At 43.3% G+C, this 13,960-nt stretch overlaps 1 protein-coding gene across 6 annotated transcripts in view; it reads right to left on the bottom strand.

Moving 5' to 3' along the window:
* raraa (retinoic acid receptor, alpha a) overlaps nucleotides 1-13,960 on the bottom strand; it is a 118,150-nt gene that overhangs the window by 77,833 nt on the left and 26,357 nt on the right. For 5 of the 6 annotated variants that reach the window (XM_066663474.1, XM_066663473.1, XM_066663479.1 and 2 more), the window contains exon 2: nucleotides 347-400. The gene's annotated coding sequence lies outside the window, so the exon portion shown is untranslated. Of the gene's footprint in view, nucleotides 1-346; nucleotides 401-2,679; nucleotides 2,752-13,960 lie in introns of all 6 variants that reach the window. The other variant, XM_066663476.1, reaches the window with a different exon arrangement.

Raw genomic sequence — 13,960 nt, 5'->3', positions numbered from 1 at the left:
AGGAACCCAACTTCAGCAGTGAAAATCTTACATTCTTCCCACTAACTCGTCCTTGTTATACATACTAACTTTGATCATTTAACAGGTGTATAGGGGATGCACTGAGATTTCTGACTCTCTGCTGCAGGCACGTAAGATTAGAAATGGAAACACAAACACACACACACACACACACACACAAATGCCAACTTCCACTTCACTCACCTCAACAACAAGTCTTAGGAGAGCCACAAATCAATATCTAGAGGTGGAGCACTATATCCAACAAAATATGTAGGTCAGTGGAATTTATGTGAACTCTTTATGAAGGTATATCTCAGAGTATGTGTGTGTGTGTGAAACATACCTGTTTCAGGGGCCCAATTTCTGTAAATTCAGAGCCGACACTGTACCCTGGGTTCTAGAAAAGAAACACATATGAGAAAGGTCAACTGAAATGGAGAAAGAAGACTCTGTATTTCACACATACACGCACACACACAGTAGGGGTGGGTGATAAGGCAAAATAAATATTAATATCATTGTTCTTTAAGATTTTCACAATAATCAATATGTATCACAAAGCTCACCGCACTCTGTGATTGGCTGGAGGGCTCATTTGCATACTGTATATTCATACACTACAGGACCAAATGTTTGTGGACACCTGCTCAGCCCAACACTTTGCATTATTTGGAAGTTTGCCCCATTTTTTATTTTACTGCAGTAACAGTTTAGATTATTTTGGGAATGCTTCACACATTGTTGCACCAGAACACTGCTGTGAGTATTTGATGGCAGGTACGAGGGCATTAATGAGGTCAGATACTGATGTTGGAATGTTAGTTCTGGATCACACACACACCACTCCCACTCATTCCAAAGACATTGGATGGAGCTCCATCGCTCCAGAGAACGGTTTATGTCACTCTAGCCAGCACTTGGCACTGAGCATGGGGAGGTTAGATTCATGTGCAGCTGCTCCACAGCACGTAACTGATGGGTGCCACCTTAAATCAGCTGCATTTCTAATTATCAGGAGGCGTCTTAAAACTTAGGGACACTTAGTGCGTCTATGACATGGAATCGAAGTAATATGTTGTAAAACCAGTTGGGATAAGTTTGTCTCCACTGTGATAGAGCTTATAGTTTACACACACACACACACACTTCATTATGGATACCATTATACAGCTGAGTCCACCACTGTATCAGACTACAAAGAGACAATACTCTTCATCTGTCACTAAAACATATCCAATCCACAGAACTCTCTCTCTCTCTCTCTCTCTCTCTCTCTATTCCCTTTCTCTCTCAGACTCAGACACAATAGACATTAGCAGTTCAGTCAGGAGGGAGGAGTGAAAAATGGAACTCTCCTCCCTGCCTTCAGCCCCCTCTCCTTCTTTTTTCATCCCTCCTTCTCCTTTAATCTAACTCTCCTTCTCAGTGTCTTTTTCTTTTGGCCTCATTTTCACACACTTTGTCTTTCCTTCTCTTCTACATTTGTCCTCCTCTCTCCTTTTTCATCGTCTCTTTTTCCCTTTCCTCCTCTCCTGCCTATTCTCCCTCCCTCTTCCTCTCCCTCTCTCTCTGTCTCTTTCCCTTTTAGAATTTTTTCCTTTTCCTTTTATATCTTATCCTTACTTCTCCCTGTTTTCATATTTTTCATACTGCCACCTTGTTTCTTCACCTGTACCCACCCCTCCCCCGCCACACACACCCTCACCCCCCACCCCCCCGCGCCACACCCACCTCCCCATGCTGACCATCAGCTTGAAAGTCAACTCTCATTGATCCCTGGAAAACAGAGGTTTATGAGATTTGTAACACAAAGCCTGTGTGTCCGTGACAGACAGAGAGAAAGACAGACAGGGAGAGAGAGAGAGAGAGAGAGAGAGAGAGAGAGAGAGAGAGAGAGAGAAAGAGAGAGAGAGGAAGACAGACAGACAGACAGAAACAAAGAGAGAGAGAGAGAGAGAGAGAGACAGATAGACAGAGACAGAGCGAGAGAGAGAGAGAGGGAGAGAGAGAGAGAGACCCCCTTACAGTGGCCTATTTGAGTGAAAAGACAATGGCAGAATTGATGGAGTGCTGCAACATTATGAAGCATTCAGCACATGCCAAGTCCATCAAACACACACACACACACACAAACAGATGTAGGTCAAAGCAAAGCAGCAAGTCCGGCTCTGGCAGTGTGTGTGTGTCTGTGTGTGTGTGTGTGTGTGTCTTTCCAGGTTTTCACTATCTCTGTTGAAAGTACATTGTTTATATTTTGTATGTGTGTGTGTGTGTGTGTGAGGGGGGTTATCTGGACCCTCATTATCCGTGATAAACAGCAACAGAACTTTTCCTGGGGTCAGTCTCACTGACATCAGCCCCGATTACAAACACAGTGTTACACAACTTTCCAGCAACATTACCTTATAAATAACTTTTATTATGAAAGACAGGAACAGCCATCACTCCGTAACCTTGGGTTCCATAGCAACGGTTGCTATGACAGGGCAGGTTAGTGGGGCACAAATAGGGCAGTTATTGTTGGCAAACAGGTAAAATGTAACATCAGTGTGTGTGTGTGTGTGTGTGTGTGTGTGTGTGTGTGCGTGTGTTTGGACCCCTCAGAATGGACATGTGGGATTGATTCGGACGGCTGGCCTCACTGCAGGGATTCACCTCTCACACACGTACACACACCTCTCCACTCTTTCATCGGCTTCATCCATCCATCCTCCCAACACTCCTCCCTGAAGCCAGCGGCCTTCGGAGCTGAAAGAAGGAAAACACAGGAGCACTCCTCCATCAGCTGTGTGTGTGTGTGGGTTATTTCCATTTCATTACACTCCCTCCTGATGGTTTCAGACTTTGTAATTAAACCACTTTATGAGTGCAGAGACCATTAACACACACACACACACACACACACACACATATTAACTACTCTACCCATTCTAACCTGCCAATTTGTGTCCTCAGTTAAACATATTTTTCATTCCCTAAACGTGTATTAATATAAAAATCAAAAATGTTAATAATGCACTTACATAATAAACAAAAACAAACTGTTTTCACTGCTCAGGTTTTCACTGTTCACACTCAGGTTTTCACTGTACATGCTCAGGTTTTCACTGTTCACGCTCAGGTTTTCACTGTTCACGCTCAGGTTTTCACTGTTCACGCTCAGGTTTTCACTGTACACGCTCAGGTTTTCACTGTTCACGCTCAGGTTTTCACTGTACACGCTCAGGTTTTCACTGTACACGCTCAGGTTTTCATTGTACACGCTCAGGTTTTCACTGTTCACGCTCAGGTTTTCACTGTTCACGCTCAGGTTTTCACTGTTCACGCTCAGGTTTTCACTGTTCACGCTCAGGTTTTCACTGTACACGCTCAGGTTTTCACTGTTCACGCTCAGGTTTTCACTGTTCACACTCAGGTTTTCACTATACACGCTAAGGTTTCCACTGTTCACACTAAGGTTTTCACTGTTCATGCTCAGGTTTTCATTGTACACGCTCAGGTTTTCACTGTACACGCTCAGGTTTTCATTGTACACGCTCAGGTTTTCACTGTACACGCTCAGGTTTTCACTGTTCACACTCAGGTTTTCACTGTTCACGCTAAGGTTTCCACTGTTCACACTAAGGTTTTCACTGTTCATGCTCAGGTTTTCACTGTTCACGCTCAGGTTTTCACTGTTCACGCTCAGGTTTTCACTGTACACGCTCAGGTTTTCACTGTTCACGCTCAGGTTTTCACTGTTCACGCTCAGGTTTTTTCATTTTAATTTAAAGCTTCAGTGTAGAAACATAATTGAAAATCTATTGAATTAAACTTCAAATAGTTGTTTGCAACATGAATGTGTTCTCATAGTGTGTGTGTGTGTGTGCACATATTTTTAAATGTGCATGCATGCATGTGTGTGTGAGAGAGAGAGAGAGAGAGAGAGAGAGAGAGAGAGAGAGAGAGAGAGAGAGAGAGAGAGATATTACAGTGTATTGCATCAGAATCCTGCAGGACCCTCATTCCATTCATCTGCTTCACCTTTAACCCTCAGTGTGTAACTGCACGGCTCTGTGTATGTGTTACGTCTATTTTCCTGTTTTTACTCTGTCAGATCAGAAACAACTACAACCTCCAGGGAGCAAACAGAATGTACACAACAGTTAGCAACTGTTAGCAGCTTTACCAACATCTCACAACATCTCACACACACAGTTTTCAAAAGCTTGGTCTCGGTTAATTGCCTAAGAGGGAAAATACAGGGGAAAATATATTGAATTGGATTATATCTGTAGTTACTTGCCATGCAAAGACTTATGAACTATTGAAGCAGAGAGCATTACACTGAAGCCTATGAGTTCTGCCAAAATAAAAGCTCAATGAAGTAAGAGCTCAATGAAAATTTATGTTTTCCTAAATAAGACAGAATAACTTATGACGTTTGTGGAAGACAAATGAGAACTTCAAAGTTTCCTCTTCCACAAATGAGACACAGCTCATGTCCAGCAGGACAAATTGGACGGCCTGGATTGGTCAATTCCTCCAATTGAAGCATGTGGACTTCATCAATTGTGAAGCGGAGAGAATTTGAAATAATCTGCCCCAGCATTTTTCTATGATCCTTGATTGTGGCAAGGGTCATTTGAAGAGATGATAGTGTGTGTGTGTGTGTGTGTGTGTGTGTGTGCATCCAATAAAACGTCCAGATTAATGTAGGCTGAGACACATTACAGATGCAGCTGGAAATAAAAAAGTAAGCAGCTTTTCATTAGTCTGACACACCACCATCGATCCACTGTTCAATATAATCACAGTTAATCACAGTAACACACACACACACACACTCAGCCCTGATATAAGCACATAAGCGCAGACACATACAAATAATTACAACAATTCATTTTATATAACTACACACAGAAGGTTAAAGCAAATAAGAATAAGGAGTCACCTGACTGACAACACTCAGAAAGAGAGAGGGAGAGAGAGGATGAAAAAGAGAAAAAAAGAGAGAGAGAGAGAGAGAGAGAGAGAGAGAGAGAGAGAGAGAGAGAAGAGAGAAAGACAGATAGAGGAAGAGGACGAATGAGCAGAGGTCATTTTTTCTAAAGCATCTTCCCTCAAGCTGGACTCTTGGCGGAACAATTATCATCCACCTCTCCATCACACACACACACACACACACACACACACACACACACACACACACACACACACACAAACACAAACACACACACACCACATGGCAGCCCCTGACAGGCTGCTTCCAGACTAATGATACTAGGGTCACTGGGTTGTGTGTGTGTGTGTGTGTGTTTAAGTGTTGATATTTTGTGTATTTGTGCTGACACTGGGATGTGTGTGGATGCTGAGTATCTCTGCATAATATCTGCGTTTGTGTGTGTGTGTGTGTGAGAGAGAGTGTGGTGACTGATGATGGTAGGGGTTAAAGGTCAGGTTCCCAACCAAAGGAGCAGTGACTGACCCACACAATGCTGGACATTAGCGCCGTCTGAAACACCACATTATAGAGGAAGCTCCCGCCAAAAGAAAACACATTTAGCAGCAGGAGGGAAGGCACACACACACACACACACACACACACACACACAAGTTTATTAATGATCAAACCTTGAGTGAAACTTCAACATGATTTATTGTACTTTAATTTTGCTTTTATTTTTTAAGCATTTTCACTTTGACAGTACTTTTTACAGTATCATGTTATAAAATACATAGCAGAAACCTACCTATTTTTATCTGTGCATTGTTTCTGACACTTGGTTTAATCACACTGAGGTAGCTGGAGGAGTGGAGAGGGTGAGGTTTAATCACACTGGGTAGCTCGAGGAGTGGACAGGGTGTGGTTTAATCTCACTGAGGTAGTTCAAGGAGCGCACAGGGTGTGGTTTAATCACACTGAGGTAGCTCGAGGAGCGGACAGGGTGTGGTTTAATCACACTGAGGTAGCTCGAGGAGCGGACAGGGTGCGGTTTAATCACACTGAGGTAGCTCCAGGAGTGGACAGGGTGTGGTTTAATCACACTGAGGTAGCCTGAGGAGCGGACATGGTGTGGTTTATCACACTGAGGTAGCTCCAGGAGTGGACAGGGTGTGGTTTAATCACACTGAGGTAGCCTGAGGAGCGGACATGGTGTGGTTTATCACACTGAGGTAGCTCGAGGAGCAGACAGGGTGTGGTTTAATCACACTGAGGTAGCTCGAGGAGCGGACAGGGTGTGGTTTAATCACACTGAGGTAGCTCGAGGAGCGGACAGGGTGCGGTTTAATCACACTCAAGTAGCCTGAGGAGCGGACATGGTGTGGTTTAATCACACTGAGGTAGCTTCAGGAGTGGACAGGGTGTGGTTTAATCACACTGAGGTAGCCTGAGGAGCGGACATGGTGTGGTTTATCACACTGAGGTAGCTCCAGGAGTGGACAGGGTGTGGTTTAATCACACTGAGGTAGCCTGAGGAGCGGACATGGTGTGGTTTATCACACTGAGGTAGCTCGAGGAGCAGACAGGGTGTGGTTTAATCACACTGAGGTAGCTCAAGGAGTGGAAAGGGTGAGGTTAATTCACACAGGTTTGAGTGTGTGTGGGTGACTGGGATGTGTGAAATTGTCCACAGGTGTGTCAGAGTGACTGAGTGTGTGAAATTCTCTCACATCACTATTATAATAAAGGGACCATTTGTTCTCCCTATGACAATGTACTACACAGTGCTTCTGATGTTATAATGTAGGGAACAGTGATCAGGAACATGAACCCTCTCTTTACTTGTGTGCCTACAACTATTTTGGCAGAAGCAAGTGGAGGTCACGCCGCTGACCCGGTGGAAGACAAATGCTTTTAGCAGGAGGTCTGCTGACCTTTACGTTTGGAGCGGTAATGGATGGCGACCCCACAAGATCAAGGGTCAAACGCAGCAGAGGGACAGAAACCTGAGCCAATCAAAACAAAGCAAACACTGGGCTACCCGACAATGACTGATACTGACTACACAATAAAGCCAACTTGACCGCTGTACACGTCAGCGGCAGCTGCCTGACAGGGACAGTGGAACAAAAATGAAGCGTAAAGATCTGTAACGGTCACAGATGGATGACCCTAAGGTGGAGTTTGTGTGAATCTAAAGACGTCTTGGCAGATTAACTGCATTTGGAGCAAAGACAAAATGTATCATATAGGGGCAGGCGATATGGCCCTAAAATAATATCACAATATTTCAGGTTATTTCGGCGAAAACATTATTATTGGCGATATGAACACAACACTGAAAAATACTTGTTTCATTTGAAAAACAGACTATTGCAACAAAATCAATGTTATATTGATATGAATTACATTAAATTAAATATATTTAATATTTATTAATATTATTAAAGGCTTCTTTCATTTCTAGCATAATACCATGGTTTATTGTACATATGATATTTTACAACTAAACCACCTCCAAAAGCCACTCCACTTTTTTGGAGCAAATTCCTCCACCTCAGAGTCACTTTCCACCATACCTCACTGTGGCTGAACGACTCATGTAAAGAACGCATGCCGTATTATGGGTAAGTGCAGGACATCATTACATAAACAAGTCTAAATATCACTAATATCACGATATTGGTATTTTTCATCGTTTCAAAAATTCTGACAAAAAACATGTTAATTACTGTGAATGATACAATATGACACAGCCCTAGTATCATATATATATATTAAGGGACAAACAATTGCCTTGATGTGTGCAGGGTTTGTTGGACTGGACATTATGAACTCTAGTAAAAGCAACATGTATCAGAATAAGAAAAGGAGTCTGTCCATTATGAGTCTGAGGAAAATAATTGGAAACCAAATTCTAAATTTCTAAGATTGAATTTCAGAGGTGTGGAGAGAGAGAGAGAGAGAGAGAGAGAGAGAGAGAGAGAGAGAGAGAGAGAGAGAGAGAGAGAGAGAAAAGGCAGAGGGTGGATTATGCAACTATCAAAAAATAGAGTGATCAAAAGACTCATACAGCAGGACTGAGCCTAAAGCTCTTACACATACACACACACACACACACACACACAGAGAGTGTGTTCAGTCATAGAGAGAGTGCAGCAGAGAGAGAGAGAGAGAGTTCTCTCAGACTCAGAGGCCTCTGTTTAATCTCCACAAGACCATGATGAAGATACCCACTGAACAAGGTACAGTCCTCCTGTACTCCTGGAAAAGTTAAAATACTTTGTATAAAATATTACGGTTGTGTCTATGATCAAAACAAAAGAGAACCCAGAATAATGTCACAGCAATTTCATAAACATTTCTGTGTTTATCCTCCATTTTGTATCAGTTTTTGGTCTTTAAGGAGAGTCACCTTTACAGATCCCCTTAGGGAAACTGTTTCTCTGTATTTAACCCATTCATGGTGAACACAAAAATACACACTAATTTTCAATTTTCACACACACTAGAGGCAGCGAACACACACACAACCGGAGCAGGGGCTGCCAACCGCCTCGGCGCCCGGGAAGCATTTTGGGAATTAGGTGCCTTGCTGAAGGGAACTTCAGACATAGGTGATTTTTTTCCAGCTGTGGATGAATTTTTCCTTCCGGTCCTGGGAATTGAACCTCAGACCTCTAACCTTTAGGCCCTCTGTGCATCAGTTATGTGCCTCACAGAAGAATTAATAATTCAGCCACAAGAGGTTTAGTGACGGCATCTGTTATGTGTTTCCGGGGTTAAGATTATTATCCTTTCGCTTCTTATCTTTGCTTAGCTTAAAATTAGCCTCCTTCAGCTTTAGGTTATTCGTTGGCATAGTTTCAGTCTTTCAGATTTAGTTTAGCCTTTGGATTAAATTATTTTTAGTCTGTCAGCTTTAGCTTAGTCTTTAAGTTAGCTTAGTTTTAGTTTTTCAGTTTTATATAACTTTTTGTTAGCTGAGTTTTAGCGTTTAATTTATTAGTTATTTTAGCTCACAAACATGTCAGCAGGGGTCACCTAACTTATCACCTTCTGTTTACACAAGAAAGAAATATCAGTTTCTGGCTGCTTTCAGAAACACTTTTCATTCACTCTTTGGCCTAAAAGAGTCAACATTGCGCTGTTAGCCATTAGCGCAGGTAAGCAAACAAAACAGAGGGGCTTTTTCTGACTTTTAAAAAAATGAAAAGACAGAGAGAAGGGAATGTCAACCCTCTGCAGCTTTATCTTTCTCTCTGAATCTCTCCATCTCCTCTGTCTCTCCACGGCACATATGTTTTTATTTAGCGTAGCTGCTAACGCTATCTGTGCGCCTCAGACTAGCTTCTTTGTCTGAAGTCTCATCAATCAGGCGCGAAGCAGAAAAGCAGATGAGAGACAAAAGGAGAAGGAGGCTTTTGGTGTGCAGTTGGGAGGGGAGGTTGGTGTGGGGGTGACCTGAGCTGGAGGGCCGTGATAAATCAGCGCTCTACAATAACACGCGCAGCGTAATGTAGCTAAGCTAATTCATCAACTCAGCATGAGATCCAGCAGGGTGTGGAGGGAGGATCGCTAAAGCTAATCTGACCAAAGCTGAGAGAAATACAGGTGGGGGAGGGCAATGGAAACATACACACCAAAAATATTGAGACATGGTTTAAAACACACACACAAAAAAAATATATGTTTGCATTTTTGAGAATGCTCTTTGTGACATTGGGACACATCATAAAAACATGGACATTCAGTCACTCTGACACACACACACACAGACAAACACACACACACACACACACACACACACACAGACAAACACACACACACACACACACACACACACACACACACACACACAAACACAAACACTGGAGGTGAACAGGCCTCTAGAGAGAGACCGAGTGGGGGATCAATGTTCTGGAAGTGTGGACAGGGAGTAAACAATCAATTCCGACCCATTAAAGAGGTGTGTGTGTGTGTGTGTGTGTGTGTGTGTGTGTGTGAGGGAACGCAGGGCGGGAAAGTGTTTACTCGCGTCTCCGTCGATATTTTTCATCCTCTCTCAATCTTTTTCTTTCTCCTTCCTCTCTCTCTCTGCCACTCTCTGTAATGGAGGTTTCACTCGTCTTCCGGCTGTGTTTTCTATCCCTCTTTCATCCCCTTTCTATGCTCCATGAATGTCATCCCTTGTTTACCTGTCTGCCTCACAACAACGCTCCCCTCTACCCTTTCTCTCTTTTATCAGAGAATTGTTCATTTTACCTCATATCATACTTCATCTCACTGATTTTTCAATATGATTTAATTTTAGAATGTACATTTTATTTTAGAATAACTGTTAAACACAATTTTATTAAAGAAATATATTTTTCTTAATAATATTTTATGTATATTACTAGACACAATTTAATGTTAAAAAAATAAAAAAAAACCTATCCAGTCGTATTTTATTTAAAATAATTTTAGATCCCTCAAAAGCATCTCTTTTTTTGTTTTTGTTTTATAAAAAATTGCTGTTTGTTCGTGTTATACCAATTGCTGAAATAAAGAGAATATTCAAAGTCAAGAAACTTAAAAGATCAGATGTTTATCTACCCAGTGATTCTCACAGTTGAAGATGTCTGGAGTGAGGCTCTTGTCCAGATATTTCCAACCGGGCCGCGTTAAAGCGGGTTTTGGCCCCCGAGGTTTGGACGCTGGAGCTGAAACCTGACTGCGGTGCTTGGTGGGTGTTTCTGGACTGGTCGCTGTGCGCTGACAGTCTTGCAGGGAACTTGGCGCCAAAACTATTTGGACCTTGGCCTGAAGTCTTGTTGAGCACCGCCACCAGCCCGGCTCCGACTAACTCTGATCGGAACCAGTTCCAAAAGTACTTGGACCGGCCCTTAATGCGTGAGTAAGCACTTCTGGGAAACTGGGCAGTCCAGCTGGGTGTGGTTGGGTAAAACCGTGATCCGCGACCTGAGGGAACAGGAGCCCGTTAGCGATCCTGCGTTAGAGTTAGCGTGAGCGATTTGACATTTCCAGCACAATAGAGGCCTGTGAGCTCCACACAGCAGGGAGAGGGAGCGATGATGACGTCCTTTTTATAAGTCGCTGGAGATCCATGGAAAATTTCCTCCATTAAAAACTTTATGAAGCTCGTCAAACTCGGCTGGGCAGCGGTGGCCTGGCTGCTCCAGAAGAGGTGACCAGAGGGAGATGAGAGGAGGAGGAGGAGAGGGACAAAGAAATACAGAAAACAAAGTCTGTCTTTAATGAGGCTGCTTGAGGAAAATCAGATTTACAGTTTTCCTTCAAGCAGTGAAACCGCCAAGGAACACTGAGGACCAGTTTCCTGGAAATGGACTAAACCTAGTCTTGGACAAAACTGCTGCCAATCTATACTCTGGATCGAATCCTGTGTCCCTTAGTGTCCAAACCTTCTTGAAAGCTGGTTTATACTTGTGCAAATATCCACGTAAACAGCTCTGTGTCATAATGAGGATGTCGTACGCAGGCGTATGCATAGGCATCAACTAGCAAAGTTTAACGTAGCGTAGTTTTAGTTTTTAATAGACAGTGTGTATGTGAATGTGTGTTTGCGGATGTGTGTCGTTGTGTACATATATGTTTGAAAATATTGCACCAACCACACCGACCTCTTGTAAAGTCCACGAAAAACTTCTCCCAAAGGGGAAAAAAATATATCAGCTAAGGGGCAGCATTTAAACCAGAATATATCAAAGAGGCTCTGGCTCTGTGCTGTACAGAATCAACCGAAAAAGGAAAACCGATAAGTAAAAAAAGATTTATCAGATTATTAGGTTGTAATTGAACTGTGATTCAAAATCCTTCAATCATTCACCCATTTTTATTTTGTCATTTTACGGTAACTGTTGTGTAGTATTAAAAACGATGAAAATATAATCTAATAAATGGCGAGTGAGAAGAATTTATTAGTCACTACATTTGTTACAAATTCCATCAGGAAAAAGCACAGCAAAAGCATGTGATCGACATGTGATTATTCTTGGGAATAATATTGTATCCATAAGTACAGATCAGCACACTCAGCTGGAGTATTTCTTGTGTTGTGACTATGTCTGCTGTAGAGCCAATCAGCGTTTTACTTATTTCACATCTTCACAGATCTGCAGATTGTGGAGGTGTGCACATCAGTGCATCTCTGAGCTTCTGCACGCTACGCTAACATGACTCTCCTCCCTACGCTGCAATGCAAAGACTTTCATGCAGATATCTGCAGAAGTATAACCACAAAGATAGCAGACATCTTTGGCCCAAACATGGCACAAATGCAGTTCCCATATGACCCACTTTTGGCCTTGAATAGAGGCGTTGACTCAGGGTGAGTCTGGTTACCTCAACTCAGCTGCAGCTCCACCTTACATGGGCCAGATATCAGGTGAGTTATGGATGAAATCTGGCCCATGCTTGGCCCAAACAACACTTACCAGTGCTGTAAACGAGCTATAAGTGCAAAAATGGGACAGATTTAGCCCAAATGGTCAGAAGTTTAGATTTGCACTGGAAAATACAGGTGGGGTTTCAGCTAAAAAATGGCGCCCATCAGCAATGAGCAAGCTGCATGGCTTTCAAAAGATTTTTAGATACCTACTCCTCCAACAATTCTCTGGGAGTTTGTTCCCCTTTTGCAGCTGTACCCTCCTAGTTTCCTGGCTGCATGGGGGTGTAATAATGGGGGCATGCGTCATCCAATTAGAATCACATCCATTTTGAACAAGGAAATACTGCTTCGCTCATGGAACTGTGGACTCCTCGTTCAAAGGAGCTGTCTTCTGATTGGATAAATCCGTTGAATTGGCCGGATTCATTTGCATAAAATTCAGCTCTGCTCACCGCAACCCCCGATCAGATGTGGACATATCATGCACAATCAAATGCAGCTGACCGAGCTAACAGCTCCCTCTGAAAACGAATGGGAACCGCTGCGGTGCGGCGGCAGCATCGGAGCAGCGTAAATGCACCGTTACAACAGACATTGGAACTTCGATGTGAGGATTCGATTACAGCCACGACAGCATTCATGTGGGATGATTAGTCCTGGATCACAAACCCTACTTCAGCTCACCCCAAGGGTTCTGGCTGGAGCTCCTTCCCTCCGGAGAACACAGTCCCACAGTTCCCCAGCCCCTGAGACCTATATTCAAGGAAACCTCAGAGGCTATGCTCGGCCACAGCCCATTGCAAAACCCTCACGGTTTACGACAGCGAGGGAAGGGACGTGGTGGCTAAGGTTTTGTTGTTTGTTTAGGTTTTAAATTTATGTCCGTTTTTTTTTTAAGGATAAACTGTATTGTTCTGTAAAGGTCTTGTGCAGATGAATTAAACGCATGTTTTATTACATTTCTTCTTGTATTCCTGCTTTTCTAGCAGCCAGTTCGCTCATTAGTAGCAGGAGTTGTGGATCTGGGCACTTGGATGAAGCTGTGGAGACGGTGGACTGTTTTAGCGCTGGGCCGGATGCCTTTAGCGGGGGCTTATGAAATAGCGCGAGGGTGCCAAGATGGGCCCGAATCAGTGTCTGAAATAAAAATGAAACCAAAAAAAAGGAGATGTGGAGGGCAAGGCTCTTAGCCAATCAGAGGAGGGGGTTTTCTCAATGCTAAAGGCCTGCTGGGTTTGGGAGAAGCCTAGCGGCCTTTCTGCTCCAGCGATTAGCTTTCTATGGTTTTGGCCAGAGACCAGAGCCTCGCTCACAATGGATGCACTGTGCTGGGGCTGGACAAGGAAGAGAGAGAGAGAGAGAGAGAGAGAGAGAGAGAGAGAGAGAGAGAGAGAGAGAGAGAGAGAGAAACAAAAGTGGGAGACAGAGAAAATGAAGACAGTGAGAAGACAGATAGAACGCAAACAATTAAAGAAAGAGTGAAAGAGAGACAGAGCGAAAAAGGAAAGGGACGAGAGATGAGTGCTCTACGTACTGCCGAACATGAAACAAAGGGTGAGATGGAAAGTGAGATAGCGACACAGAGCGAGCGGAATAGCAGAGGATGAAAAAAGGGAGGGGGA

The sequence above is a fragment of the Hoplias malabaricus genome, chromosome 3 (genome assembly GCF_029633855.1).
Source record: "Hoplias malabaricus isolate fHopMal1 chromosome 3, fHopMal1.hap1, whole genome shotgun sequence".
NCBI lineage: Eukaryota > Metazoa > Chordata > Actinopteri > Characiformes > Erythrinidae > Hoplias > Hoplias malabaricus.
The sequence above is the reverse complement of the archived record's forward strand: the minus strand, read 5'-3'. Positions and strand labels throughout refer to the sequence as shown.